The sequence below is a fragment of the Protopterus annectens genome, chromosome 14.part0 (assembly GCF_019279795.1).
Source record: "Protopterus annectens isolate FY-2018-M chromosome 14.part0, PAN1.0, whole genome shotgun sequence".
Classification (NCBI taxonomy): Eukaryota; Metazoa; Chordata; order Ceratodontiformes; family Protopteridae; genus Protopterus; species Protopterus annectens.
The window spans coordinates 328,252,528-328,268,738 of NC_056748.1; the positions used below are offsets into that span (position 1 = coordinate 328,252,528).

Consider the following 16,211-nt stretch of genomic DNA (forward strand, 5'->3'; position numbering starts at 1 on the left):
AATGATGAGGAGTGGATATTCTTGCTAGGTCCAAGACAAAATACAAAATCCACAGTCTCTCTCTCTCAGAGAGTTCCCAAATTAATATCAAATGTTACTGCTGGGCCAGCTTGGATGACATCACTCTCTCAGCTGAGTTCAGTTCCCAGGCTAAACAGCAACGTAACAAAATTTAACATCCCTGTATGTGAAATATATATCTCTCAGATGTTTGCTCAGAACTGTGTAGCTGCTAGGAAGTCATAAAGCAATAAAACACTTGACATTGTAAACCTAGTAATTACTTTTCTTTCAAGACAATTGAAAATAAAAACTTCGAGCTCTAGACATCCTGTCTTCTTGCTGCATTGAAACTAACTTTTATAGCACATTGTAAAGGACTTAATTTCATCTTATTTTTTTGAAGTTTTGTAAGTTAATCTTCTATGTTCCAGCAGGATATGGTGTGGTTACATTCTTGAAGCTCAGTGCATAACATACAGTTCTGTATAAATCATATCAATATTCACAAGTGCCATAGAAATATTTACAAAATTCCAGATAGCTGGGCTGGCAGTGTCACAATAGCAACCAAGTTTCATATGCAACTCCAAGTCCTAAGAATGGGAAAATTTATTATTTAAAAAAACAAAACCAATGAAAAAAACACATTTTTCATCAAAAGGGGCTGAATCCAGTCAGCCTAGTAAGCACAGGCCACTTCTGGAAAAGCATCCACACTACATATGAAATATGGATGTGTCCAGAAGCTGCATGAGGTAACTCATAGATCTTTGTGTTTTGTTGTTGAGACCACACAGAACCATGTAGTTTTATAGGATCATCGGAAGTTACTAGGCTATCCGTGCTGAGGCCCTTTAAGCCTAACCAAGAATTTAGCCCATGTTCCAACAAGTCAGCACCTTATGCCACTGTCCAGCAGGGACAGAGCAGGAATCCCAAGGGTGTACTTTCTGTTCTGCATCCAATTATCCAGGTTGCACTTAAAAAGGGTTAATGAGGTACTCTGCCTGATGTAGGGAGGGAGTCTATTCCAGAAAATGGGGTGTGTCTGGTCTCTGGGACACAAATCTGTCCTGCCATCAAGTCTTGTTGATGTCACAGACCAGGTTGAGGTAGTACGTGTGGGTTACTCAAATGGAGCCTGACATGTTTATATGCAGCAGTTTCATCAAGGCGGGGTCTGAGATTGCTTTGTATGCCAGACAGAGGTCACCTCTGAGAAGTCTGTAGGAGACTGAGTAGAGGACAGGGCCTTTAGCCTATCTATATAGGGTAGATGTTTGAGGCCCTGGATTCTCCTGGTGAGAAACCTCTGTGGTTTCTCCAGCTGCTGTATGTGCTTTGTGAGGTACATGCCAAAAGGGGCATTGTACTCAAGAATGGGTCTTATAAGGGAAAAATATAGGGATGTTATGACCACCTTGTCCCTGGATGAGATACCCTTACTAATGAGGTGGGCCATGTACAAAGCTTTCCATGCAATGGAGGCAGTATTGTGGTCAAAAGTCAGCCATAGCCCACTGGTTTTGGCCTGCACCTCAGAGAAGTATATCGCAAACAACATAGGCACCAAGACTGATCCCTGGGGGAACACCACTCATTATGGGTCTACTGCTTGAGGTGGCTTCCCCTATTTTGACTAGGTGGGTTCTATCAGTGAGCCAGTTTGCTACCCATCTGGTAACATATGGATTGATGCCTAGTTGTGAAAGTTTATCTATTATACCTAAGTGGGGAATAGTATCGGAGGCTTTGGCCAGATCAAAGTAGGTGGTGTGCACCATCTTCCTCTCATCCATGACTTTGGTGACTGTCTGAAAGAAGTCAGTGAAATTTAACAGGCATGACCTACCCCTGATAAAACGAAACTGTGTAATATCAAATGTTTGAAGGTTGCCAATGTCCTTCTTAATGAGGTCCATGATAGTCCGCTTTATGGTCTTGCAGATCAGGCTAGTTAGGCTGATGGGTCTATAATTTCCTAGATCGGTGGATGCTCCACCTTTGTGCAAAGGGATGATGGTGACTTTTCTCCACTCATCTGGGACAAAGCCTGTACTCAGGCTTTGGTTGAATAGGGTGCCTAATGGTGCTGTAAGTTTCTACCGGAGTTCATGTAGGATGCAGCCTGGGATGTTATCCGGTCCCATTTAGACTGTATTTTTTGCCTTTGAGAGGGCAGTGATGACTTGCTCCCTAGAGATAAGGGGTGGGGGGGCAGGTGCTGAGGATGTCCTGATTTACGGATGAGGGACAGAGGGGTGAAGTTTTCACTTAACCTGTCTGCCAGCAGGTTGGCTATGTGTACAGCATTTGTGTATGTGGTGTCCTTGACCACCAGTTCTGAGCAGATCTGTGTGCTTCCTTTAAGATTGCGGACATATGTGAAGAAGGCCTTATGAGTGCCTTTAGTAGATGTGACCAGTTTGGACTCTGTTTGCTTTGGATGATTTCAGTAGTGCTCTTATTTTCTTTTTTTTACTCAAATAATTTTTATTTTAAACATATAACATAATGAGTACTTGTTTACGTTGTAAATAACAGATTATTAACTATATACAATGTTTACGTTTTGTCTGACACAGGTAGACTAAGATAGCAACAAGTTTAAGATATAAATAATAAATCATAGTATAAAGTACATGAATTAACAGGAAGAGACCGGTTCCATTTGCAAAGTGTCCTTCAATGACAAAACTTTCCTCCACTGATTATTGATTAATGGGTTGGGAAAAGTTCTTAGTTCTTTGATTTTAATCTCCATTAGTGCCGTCTTCTTCAGTAGGTATAGAAAGTCCTCCATAGTAGGCGCTGCATTGGAATTTCATTTTTTAGTTATGCATTTCCTAGCTATTGCTAGTATAGTCCATAGTAAATACAAATCTTTTTTATTTATGTGAGGACTTCCAATTACATTCAGTAATACACCTCACTACTACCCCAATACTTCTCTGTCCCAGCCAAATCCCAACTACACCTACCAAAAATGCAACACCTTATCATTACAACCACACTCCTCCTTCTCCTCTCTACCCTCACCTCTTACCACATACAACTTTACTATCTACTCACATGCTCTCCTGATTCAATAACTGTAAAACCCTTTTCACAACATCCTACTCAAATATCTCCCCTACCCTCTATAACCTCTCTACCACGTTTATTTAAATTGCCTAGACCTCAAATCACCCCACCCACTTACAGACCTTGACCCAAGTTACACAAACTTCATTATATTACCTCAGACTCTATACACATCTCCAACTTACTCATATATGGGGACATCCACCCTAATCTTGGCCCCCTCCCCTCCCAAAATAATCTCAAACCCACTCCCTCTCCAAATACTCTTAACCACCCTCAAACAACAAACCATACCTAGCCAAACACATGACAATATACTCTAAATATCCAAAGCCTAAGTAACAAAATCACTGAGTCCCTTTCTTGGATAGCCCATACGACTCCTCATATCCTCTCCTTATCTGAAACCTGGCCTAAGCCACACATCACCAGTGCTGAAATTCTCCCACCAGGCTATAATATCTATCGAAAAACACCAAGGCAAGAAAAAATTGAAAAAACACAATTTCACCAGCATTTAACCAGCATTCCTTTAATCAGGCGATCTGGTACCTCGGCAATTCACCTTCATGGATCACAGTGCATTCTAATTTCAAACAGATATATATACACATCCATCACATCATACAGCTGTCAATAATTCAGTCAGCTAAGTAAGTATATATTAAACATTTAAAGTAACAGCATTAATATAGTTAAATAATAATAAATAAATATTAAACATAAATAAATACGCTAATAAATACTAAATGCAAACGTGAATAATAAATGTAAAATGTTGAATGATGAAATATTAAATACCCATTTCCTGATTCAAACCAAAGGGCCTTAAAGTCTTAAACTTTAAAATCATCCTAGTTTCTAACTCTAACAGTTTAGCCAGAGAATCACCCCCCTCTAGACAAAAAAGGCCTACCAAGCACATAAAATGACAAACTACTAGGGAAATCACCATGTTTATCATGGAATTGTTTTGCAACAGGGCTCACTTCATTATTATTCCTAATATCTTTAAGATGTTCTAGAACCCGAATCCTAACCATACGCTTGGTTTGTCCTCTGTACCAAACATCAGTACAAGAACAGCCCAGGATATATACCACCCCTGTCGATCTGTAGTTGAAAAAGAACCTAGGAACAAATGTTTTGCCATTAATAGTATTTAAATTCATAGCTCTATCACAGATGCTGCAATGACCACATGGAAAAGTGCCAGAAGGCAAAAGGTTATTGTTCCCCTTAACACAATTGTGATTTAACAACTCTTTTAAATTTTTTCCCCTCTTGAAGGAGAAAGTAATATGTTCTGGAATCAAATGACCTATAATTTCATCTTCACTAACAATATGCCAATATTTCCTCACTATTTGAATCAACTCACTAGAAAACGGAGAAAATCTTGTAACATAAAAAAGCTTCTTATCATCATCAACAACCTTTGTGTCATGCATCCTACCCTCAGACTTATTATTCATAGCTAATGTATATGATCTATCATTAATATTCCCAAGTATTTTTTGTTTACATCCCAATAAATGAGCCTCATCATAACCTGTTTCTCTTAGTCTTAACAAAACCTCGTCCAATTCATTGGTTCTTTCATTTATGTCACTAGTATGATCATAAATCCTTTTAAATTCACCATATGGTAAAGAATTCAACAAATGTCCAGGATGCATGCTAGTGGCATGTAAAAACATATAAGTTGGTTTTCTATATGGCCTATAGCCAATAGCTTCACCAACCCTATATAGGGTTACAATCAAAAAACGAATGCATTCCCTACTTAACTCATAAGAGAAGGTTAAACCATACTCATTATTATTGAGAATTTCAAAAAATCATTAATATCGCCCTTACAAATAAGAATGAGATCATCTATGAAACTCTTATATAGCAAAACATTGTTCTTAAAAAAATCCTACTCAAATATCTCCCCTACCCTCTATAACCTCTCTACCACATGTTTATTTAAATTGCCTAGACCTCAAATCACCCCACCCACTTACAAACCTTGACCCAAGTTACACAAACTTCTTCATTATATTACCTCAGACTCTATACACATCTCCAACATACTCATATCTGGGGACATCCACCCTAATCCTGGCCCCCTCCCCTCCCAAAATAATCTCAAACCCACTCCCTCCCCAAATACTCTTAACCACCCTCAAACAACAAACCCATACCTAGCCATGCACATGACAATATACTCTCTAAATATCCAATGCCTAAGTAACAAAATCACTGAGTCCCTTTCTTGGATAGCCCATACAACTCCTCATATCCTCTCCTTATCCTGAAACCTGGCCTAAGCCACACATCACCAGTGCTGAAATTCTCCCACCAGGCTATAATATCTATTGGTCTGATAGAATTGCTAAAAAAGGGGGTGGTGTTGCCATTGTCCACTCTAATAACCTTAACCTATCACCTCTTCCCACTCCTATTCCTGACTTTCCCCCTGCAGAACTTATCATTCTAAATTGCCACCTTAATGCTCAAAAAAAAAATTGCCATTGCTTCAATTTACATCCCTCCTGGGAATAATTTGCCCACACTAGAAAATATCCTTCACTGGTTTTCACATAATATACCCTACGAAACCATCATTTTGGGTGATGTTAACCTAGATTGGTCAAAACTTAAAACTGACTCTCCCCAACTGAGTATCAACCTACACGGTTTCCATTAATTGATATCTACCCCTACCCGTCTTCATAAAAAGTCATCTGCATGCTCTGTTATAGACTGGATACTCACCAACTCCCCCCACCACTACCATAATCCTACAACCTCATCCAACTGCCTTAGTGATCACCTTCCTACCTCTGTTCTTAGATATACCACCCACCCCCCAAAACCCCACTTTTACAGGGACTGTCGTAAACTAACAAACTTCAATGCAACCCAGTTTAACACCATTCTTTCTAGCGTAGACTGGTCTATCCTTAAACAAATCCCACTTAATGATACTGTAACCATGTTCAATAGTATCTTTCTGAACACCCTTAACTCCCTTGCCCCCTCTAGAAAGATCAGAATAAAATCTAATCATGCCCCATGGCTTTCGAGTGAAACCAAGTCCCTTATGCACAAGAGAGATAGTACCTGGAAAGCCTGGACTAAAACTAAAGAAATTCCTTTACTCCACAAATATAGACATCTTAGGAACTTGACAAAAAATAAATAATCAATGACAAAAGATCCTTCTATAACTCTGCTCAGCTCATCAGCAAATCCAACCCTCAGAAATATTGGTCAACTCTAAATAGAATACATTCTCCTGGTTGCCCCTCTACTCCCTGTCCTTACCCAGACACATCACCTCTGAAAACAGCTACACTCCTCAATAAGCACTTCATAGACTCCATCCAAAAACTAATACCCACCAACTCTTAACTCCACTTCTCTACCTAACCGTCCAACCCCCCCCTAGTATTACTCCATTCTCTTTCCACTCAGTCCCTACCTCCTACCTTAGGTCTCTTCTTCAAAAGCTTAAACCCTGCTCTCCCTCTACCGACAATCTACATCCTACCTTCCTCAAAATTGCAGCTGATTCTATATCCTATCCTGTGTCTATTCTAATCAATAGATCCATCCAGGAATCCACTGTCCCTACCCTATGGAAATCCTTCTTCACCATTCCCCTGCATAAAGGTGGTTACTCTACTGACCCTTCTAACTATCGCCCCATAGCCATCCTATCCCCCCTTTCTAAGATACTTGAAAAATGCATACAATCACAGCTTCTCAACCATCTCTTCCAAAACAACCTTCTCCCTCCCACTCAACATGGTTTCCATCCCAACCATAGCACCACTACTGCCCTCTTATCCTTCACACATACCATATCCGAGGCCCTAGACAACAATAAATTGTATCCTGTCTCTTCCTTGACGTATCCAAAGTATTTGACACTGTCTCTCATACCCTACTACTATCTAAACTTGAAAATCTAAATCTATCTTCTTCTTCTTCCCTCACCTGGTTCTCCAGTTACATATCCTGCAGGCAGCAATCTGTTAAATGGCTCTCCTCCACCTCTCCATTTATATCTGTTCCTACCGGTGTACCACAAGATTCCATCCTTGGTCCTCTCCTGTTCAATGTCTTTACCAACGATCTCTATACAGCCTGTAATTAATCCTCCCTCATTCAATATGCTGGTGACTCAACCCTCATATCTGTCTCTAACAATATCTCTAAACTCCACACCCTAACACAACAGGCATTTCTATCCACTGAACAGTAGATGTCAGATAAGATTTTAACTCTTTTGGTTACATTTTCAAAAGAACTTGTTTAAGATCACTAGTTATTACCACCCCTACTTGGATTGACAATCGGTTTCCTGGATTGACTGTTACTGTGTCTGAGAAAATGAAATCTGGTTTCTTATTCATAGGAGCAGAATTTAATAAATTGGAGTATATGTTGCACAAATTACAAAGTGGTTGCAGTATTAGTGTTAGATGAACACTCCACATGGAATGTTATGGTAAGGACATAACTTCTTTTTATCCAACAGCCTACTTATCCTTAACCCCAAAAAGACCAAACACTTGCTCTTTCTGCCTCAATCTCTCACTCACCATAAATCCATCTTTCAAATTGCATCCACTAATAAAACTTTAACCCAACCAGAAGCTCACACACAACTCTTAGGGGTCATCACTGATGATGAACTCAAATTCAGTCTTCACCTGCTCCAAGGAATAAAAAAGACAAACCAGAAACTTGGTTTACTATACCGCAACAAAACATTTCTCACCACCAACACTAGACTGTCCCTTGCTCAAGCCCTTCTCCTTCCCTCCCTCCTTTATGCTGCCCGTATACTCACAAACATTCAAACTACAACCCTTACCAAACTCCAGAAAACCTACTGTAAAATAGCTAAATTTGTCACAAACTCACCTTATAATGCACATCATTGCCTAGCTTTAAACTCACTCCAGTGGCTTGAATTTCCCCAACTCCTACTTCTATCTCAACTTCAAATGCTTCAATTCATTCTTAATAAGCCTGTGTCCTGTCCTGCTCTCTCTTCGCTCATCTCTATGTATACTCCACCACGAACACTCCGCACTTCCAGTCAGAAACTACTGCTCACATACCAACCCAAAAAAAACTTAGGCAAAGTCTTGCCATTGTCAGGCACCAACTTAAGCATCTCACTATAATACCTTTCTTTCTCCCTCCTGTCTCTCATATAAGTACTCTATTATCTTAGGATATGTACTAATGTTTACTAGTCAGAACTGTTGGTTAAAAGCTCTGCTTGTACATATGTAAATAAAATTGATAAAAAAAAAATTGTGTGCTTCCATTGCAATTTACTCCTTTTACTTACATTTTCTGTATAATTGAATTTTAGATTCTTAATTACATTTCTTTGTATAATATTGTTCTTGTTAAAATTTAGAATGTTCTGTAATTTGTTCATGTATTGGAGCTTTTCTCTTTGGGTCATCACTGAAAATGGGCCTCAAGCCCAGTTGGACATACCCAATTAACAAATGTCACTAAATAAATGTCAGTAAATAAATAAATAAATAAATAATATTAAAGCTTTAGTCAGAACAAATGAATCTGTATATATATATTGCTTGCAAGAAATTATTAATTTCATTCCAAAATGCTTTAATATTAATGCAGTCAAAAATATGAGACCAATCTTGCTTTAGATGAAATTTGACATCTCCAACACAGCCCATTATTAGAAACATTGATTTTTGAAATGTTATCAGGAGGTAGAAAGGATCTATGTACAGATTTCCAGTTTGATACTTTCCAATATTGTGAGTAAGATGTTAACTTAACTGAGAATAAGATATTCGTTCTATTTTCTGATAAAGTTAACAATAGACCTTTGGTTAAATATTGCCAGTATGTTGTTTTAGGAACTGTTTTATAAGCTATTATTACTTTATATTAGTATGAAAGTTCATTCTTTATAGTAACATTATTGTATATAATTCCAAACAACCAATTTATAAATTTTTGAGTATTCTTAAAGATGAAGTATTTGTTATTCTACATAGATCCGTAGAGTATGTTAAAACACTCTGCAGTATTAACCAGTCGTGAGAAGTTAATCCACAAGCTGACCATAAATATTGTGCTTCCAAAACTTGTTGTTTTTTTATATATTGCTGCCAACATATTAAATTTTTATGTTCCCAGGAAGTGAAAATCTCTCTGTACCATATCAGAGAAGTTTTTTTGTGATACTGAATGGAATTAAATATATAAAACCAAAGCTTTGTGTCCATGTTCATATTAATAAATTTCCTGAAAACATCAAAGACATGGTTAATTAGATTTAACTTGGTGGGTTTAGTTGTATTATATTGTAAGTTTATACTCAAAAATACCATAGCCTATTATCTTTATCTGTAACCAAGGGATTTTTTTGGCAAAATATTTTCATTCATTATTATGACTGAATGCATCAGTTTCCAATTAGATGAATAACTGGGATTTATCCAGTCTGTCACAGTTTTAAGTATGGAAGCCCTCATGTAAGATTCTATATCTGAAAAATGTAGCCCCTCTTGTTCCCATTGTCTAATGTGATGAGAAAATGCAACTCTATTTATATTAGGATGCCATAGGAATCTTAATAAGATTGGGGTTATTTCCATCTTGAGCTTGAGTTACATACAATATTTTGTGAAATAATACCATTTTTATCATTTGTAATCTGTCCTCAAATGTAATAAACATGTTATTCCACTTATTTACCAGAGCCTTGATTATATCAATAATTGTATTATAATTAACTTTGTGTCTTGCATATTTTCACTTAAGACAATCCCCAGGTAATTTAAAGCAGAGACTTGATTGACAGTAATGTGATTCTCAGTCACTTGTGCTTCCTTTTTTTATTTATTAACAAGAATTTTGATTTTGATTTATTAAAATGAAGACCAGAAATCCTTTGGAAATTACTTATTAGTGCATCTACTTCATCTAGCACCTCTTTTGAATTAGGCAAGGTAAGAAGCACATCGTCAGCAAACGACAATATTTTAGAGCTATATTGGTCATATATGTCTATACCTTTTATCTTTGGGTTATGTATTAAAATAGCTAATAACTCTATAGCTAATGTGAATAATATGCGTGACATGGCGCAACCTTGTTTAGTGCCTTAGGTAATCTGAATTGCTTCGGAAGTAAATGTTTCTATTTTAACATATGCTAAATTATTCTTATAAATATTCTTTATATGTGTGGTAAAGGATAGGGGAAAGCCAAACAACTCTAGAGTTTTAACTAAGTAAGTCCAATTCAAAGACCTTTTCTATGTCCAAACCAATTATCAAGGCTTCTTGATTTTCTCTGTTTAAATAATCAATTAGTGTTAGTATTCTTTTAATGTTGTCATGCATATGTCTGTTGTATATGAAACTAGTTTGATCTTTATTGACTATTTTGGACAATGGTATTTTCATTCTATTAACCATAATCAACATAAATATTTCATAATCATTATTCAGCAAGGATATTGGCCTGTAAGAATTACAGTAATTAGGATCTTTGTTTTCTTTTAAAAATAGGAGTGATTAAGGAATATCTCCATGAGGGCGGAATTATTGCATGAGACTGAACTTCAAGTAATGTTTTATGTAAAAGGGAAGTTATGGGTGTAGGAAAAGGTTTATATAATTCTATGATTAAACCATCTATCCCTGGAGCCATAATTTCTTTCTGTGTAATTGTTTTTTGCAGTTCTATCTTTAGTGCTTCATTAATTTCTTTGATGTTAGGGGTTATAATTTCAACATTTAAATTATAGTATTATCACTTTTATAATGTTCTGCATAATGATATTTAAATGCATCTAAGATCTCACCTATGTCAACCTTCCTTTTCCCCTCGTGTAGGATATTAGAAATATTATTGGCTTTTGAGTGCATTTTAACTTTCATAGACAGATTATGCAAATGTTTTTGAGAAGTAGCATAAGAGTTTATTTTTAATCTTTCCATGGCAAGGTTAGCTTTATGGGTTAATATTTCAATGTATTTTTTATTGAGATCTTCTATTTTCTTTTTATTTTCAATAGAAATTGCATCCTTTTTAGATTTAAACAATAAGAGTTGATTTTGCAATTTCTGTACTTCTGATTCCCAATCTTTAATTTTATTGTTGGACCAACTAATGGTTTACCATATATAGGCTTTTAAAGCATCCCATGCCATGACTATGTTAACTTCAGGCTTATATTTAACGTCTAGAAACATTTAAAGTTTAGAAATTAACCATGGTTTAAACTCTTTAATTTTTGTTATATATGAAGGAATCCTAGAAGTAATAGTTAATGGTCTAAAGTCTATTTGAATTTTCAGAAGAAGGGAGTTATGGTCTGAAAGTGGGCATGGAACTATTTAGAAATTTAAAATTTTTGAATAAAGATCTTGGGAAACATATTTTTATCTATTTTGGTTTGGGTGTCATATCTATAATCTTGATTTGAAAATAGTAGTGAGTTAGTTCCTATAATGTTATAAGTATCTCGTAATTTGAACGTCTCAATCCATTTTTTAAGAGTTTAGCAGTAGAAGGTAAACATGGGGATTTCTTATTTATGGTTTCAATAGTATCAGTGATACAATTAAAGTCACCACCTATTATTATTTTACCTGTAGAAATATTTGTTTTTAAGATCTAAATGATTCTTTGCTATCCCCATCCCAGTACCAAGAAACCAATATAAGTTTACTAATGTATACAATTTATTATTGAATTTCAGTATAACAATGGCTATAAGTTCATCCTTATCCACATATTTGTATGTAATTTCAGGGCCTAGAGAGCTTTTTTCCATAAAAGTGTTACCCCTCTGGTCTTTGATTTGTATGAAGAGTAAGCTTTTGTATTCACTGGGATTCCAAATAAATTTATCATTCGTTTTAAAATGAGTTTCTTGTAAAAAAAAAAATACTTGGCCTTTATTTTTAGATATCTTAATATATTGGATCTCTTATTTGGATTATTTAACCCATTAATATTTAAAGATACCAATGTTAGGTCCAAGTCAGATTGCTTTTATAAAGTAAGTTCATTTTACTATTTTCTCTTGATATATAAATCTCCTCCTCTGATGTTAGCTCTATATCAATTTGTAGATTCCTAATTATCTTAGTCCGCAATCTTATTTTCATGTATATAGGTAGAAAAAAGCTTGAGTCAGGCTTATTAAGACTAAAAAAAGATTTAAATAATAACATATTAGCTGCAATTAAACTAATGTAGACGTAAACCCGTGCAAACCATGGAATGAAGATAATTCCTAGTCCAACAGATAAAACAAATCTAACCTCTCTAACTTCCTTTTCTATCTCTTCCGAGGTTCATAAACAAAATCATTAAAGAAGACTGGTTATAAGTAAGATGACTTGTGATATTTACTATACATCTTATCAGGCTTTGAGTTTTCTTATTAAGTTTATGATTATAACAATAGTATGTTATTTCAGATGCAACATTAATATACAAGCAGCTAACCAACCATATGACTCAAATACAAGAAAAAAAAGGATTAAACCTTTATGATTCAGGAAATAAAATACATATATAGAAGCACTCATTTTTAAATTATTCTCTTTTAATATTGTAGTTGTATTGTTATTAACCTACATAGTTAGTAATTCTATTATTTAAAGGGTAATTAAATAATGGACCATCAAACATATAATCAAAGAAGTTACTACAGATGCTACTGAATTAACTTGAATCTTAAACATATCAGTAAAGTATCTAGTGGTCTTCATTACTTTACATGTTAAATGTAGACAGTATCTGGTTTGCCAATGAAAAAAAATGTGGATTTGTTCAGTTATAATAATGTCTTGGTATTGCTCCATCCTTTTTATTAATAGTTTACATATATCAGTAACAGTTGTTGTGTCTTTCGGCTTTTCCCGGTTAGGGGTCGCCACAGCGGAACTCCGGTCCGCTAATGATTGGCAATAGATTTTTACGTGCCGAGTTGCCAGCCCTGACCAAAACCTTCAACGAAGGTACGCCCATTCACGCATGTCTCCACACAGAAGATGCTCTAGCTGAGAATCGAACAGGACAACATTTTACTGTGAGGCGACAACGCTACCACAGCACCACCACCGCAGTAATATATATATATATATATATATATATATCAGTAACAGTATTCGTATAAATTATTTTTCAACAAGTCCTTTTCATTTTTCTGAAACTATTAAAATTGTGTGATAATTTCCTTTTAATCATTAGATTAATGCAGCAGACAGATAATCCATGTGCAAACTCAACTACACATAAGATTACATGTGCGTTTGTGAATATGTGCGTATTTGAACTGAATTTGCATAATAGCGAGGTGTGACCAACTATTTACATTATTGAACAGCTAATTCGTAAATGTACCAATGTAACTAAACAGTTCTTATTAAAATTTACAGTTTTCCAACAGTAACTCAATAAACCTGATTAGCAACGGATTTCTAAAAGATAGCACTACCAATTAAATAGCTAATTTCAATTAATGGGGATCCCAGCATGCACATGGCAATCAATGATAAATTACTAATGTAATCCCAATGATGTTTAAAGTGTTGAAAACATCATATGTCTGTATCATAGAGTACTTAATATAGACATAACATATTCCATTACATCTTAGTCTACTTTTGGGACATCTGTCTGTGTTATGAGCAATAACTAGGGTCTAGCTTAAAACACATTTTCAGAGACGTATATTTACTAGAAAGTGAAGTAGTAAAAAAAAAAACACCAACTTCAGGATGGTTATATATAAGTTTAAGTAAAAATCATGTTATCAAACGATGATTTGTATAACTTTATAAAGCTTGTATAAAAGCAGATTGTCAGGTACAATGAGAGATATTCAGTTTATTGCATGTGCAGGGATAGAAAATGTCCCACCCTTATACATGACTCCAAACGTTTAATGGATGGGATACATATATTTCCAATTATTGGTGAGCTTTTATCCCTCATTTAACTCACTGTATTGTTCTGTCATGTCCCTAACTTCTCCTCCCTTTTCTTGTTATATTTTGATGTGTTATTAGCTTCATAATGACCCATCCTCTTCTTAACTTCACTCCTCCATAGTATATAGAGAATAAATTTTCTAGTTTTTTCCCTACTTAACCCAGTATCCAACAACACTAACTAGAGTTCAAGTTTCCACAAATACAACTACAAACCCAAAGCTAGAAAGATCTCGAGCTCTAAAAAAATCACGCAAACCCAAATAATCAGCAATACATACAAAGTATCAAATCCAAGCATTACTAACTAGGGCAAACCTAACTTACATCGTTTCAACAAAAAAGTAAAAAACTCCCGAGTCCAAGCTACTTCTACCATCGGCATCTCACTGGGTTACCAATTAAGCATACATACAAAGTCATTAATCAAGCATCTTTAACTTCTAGAACGAAGCAACCACTTTTTTATTAAAATTTGCGATATTAAATTAAGATCAAGCAACATCCGTTTCATCCCATCGTATTTCAATTTCATTACTCATATAATATCTAAGTGGCATGGGCATAAACAATCATATGCATAAGAACTATGTATAATACCTAAAATTTACATCAAACATAGGAATTGGTACTGCTTACATCATCTCCTTTCTTCTTTTTATTTCCCTCATATTTCTTTTTAAGACATCGGTTAAAAGCATCCTCATTTCTACTTATAAGAACTATCTAAAATCTTTTTAGTAGGTAAAAATCAATAATTTTCTTTTACTAGCGTAAATCATGAATATCAGCTCAGAGTTCTTATAATTTAAGACATCACTCTAAAACATTTGGGGACTTACTTCTTTGTTCTTCTCTTTTCCCCTCTAATCTCTTTATTTAAACAGTACAAATAATCTTTCTCTTGCTAGTAATAAAGCAAATTTGCTTTACCAGAAATAAGTTTTATGATGCTATTAAGTAGTTCTTTTGAACAAGTCCAACACCCGCGTTTTCAGAAATGAATCTTATCTCTCTTTTCTCTTTAACAATAATTACAGCCAATGAATTTACGGAACAAATTGCCAAGCAAAATAAACAAATTAAAACTTTCTTAATGGATGTATAAGCAGTACTTTCGCTCATAGATGTTCTTAATCAGACCATTAGTTTGGTACTTTCTGGTTGTAAGCACAGGACAAGAAAATCCATAATCATTTATAACCATACATTAATTAGCTACAGCAATAAAAACCAAACAGACAGCAATAAAAAAACTAAAATACCTATTTACCAGAAAAATAATAGTAACCATTTGCGAGTTAGAGCACAGTTTTTAAACTATAAAAGTTTAAATTTAATGGCTGCTGTAAAAATAAAGTCAAAGCTACAGAAAATCAACCCTGACCTTCTAAAAAAAAAAATGTTACTATTTTGAGATCTAAATATGTATGTATTAGTATGTAGTAATATATATATATATATATATATATATATATTGTGTGTATATATATATATATATATATATATGTATATATATGTATGTATATATATATATATATATATATATATATATATATATATATATATATGTATATATATATATATTATATATATATTATGTATATATATATATATATATATATACACATATATATATATATATATATATATATATATAGTATATATATATATATATATATATATATATATATATAATATATATATATATATATATATATATATAAAAAAAACATTATATATATATATATAAAACATTTAATTCATTTATATATATATATTTATATATATATTTATATTTATATATTCAGTATTTATTTTGGCTCAGTACACATTCAGTTTTTTTTCATTTGTCCAGATATATTTGTCTGTATTTAATGTATTTATCTTCATGGGTTGTGAATATATTGAGATCTAGAGATATAATTTTCAGATCTTTTTAAATAGAGGCTCTTTTTTATTCTCAATTCCCTTGAATATATTTCTAATGTTCTGAAAATGTTCAAGGGGATTCAAGCAAGCTGTCTTTTAATTCCAGAATAATATTGTTTGTGCAATAAATTTTTGGCTTTTTCTAAGTTGCTGAGTAGACTGACTTTCATTTTATATCTT

General features: G+C 34.3%; 1 protein-coding gene across 5 annotated transcripts in view; it reads left to right on the plus strand.

Annotated features, from left to right (window-relative positions):
- Positions 1–16,211, plus strand: part of ATE1 (arginyltransferase 1) — a 2,674,296-nt gene that overhangs the window by 2,535,224 nt on the left and 122,861 nt on the right. The window lies entirely within an intron of this gene.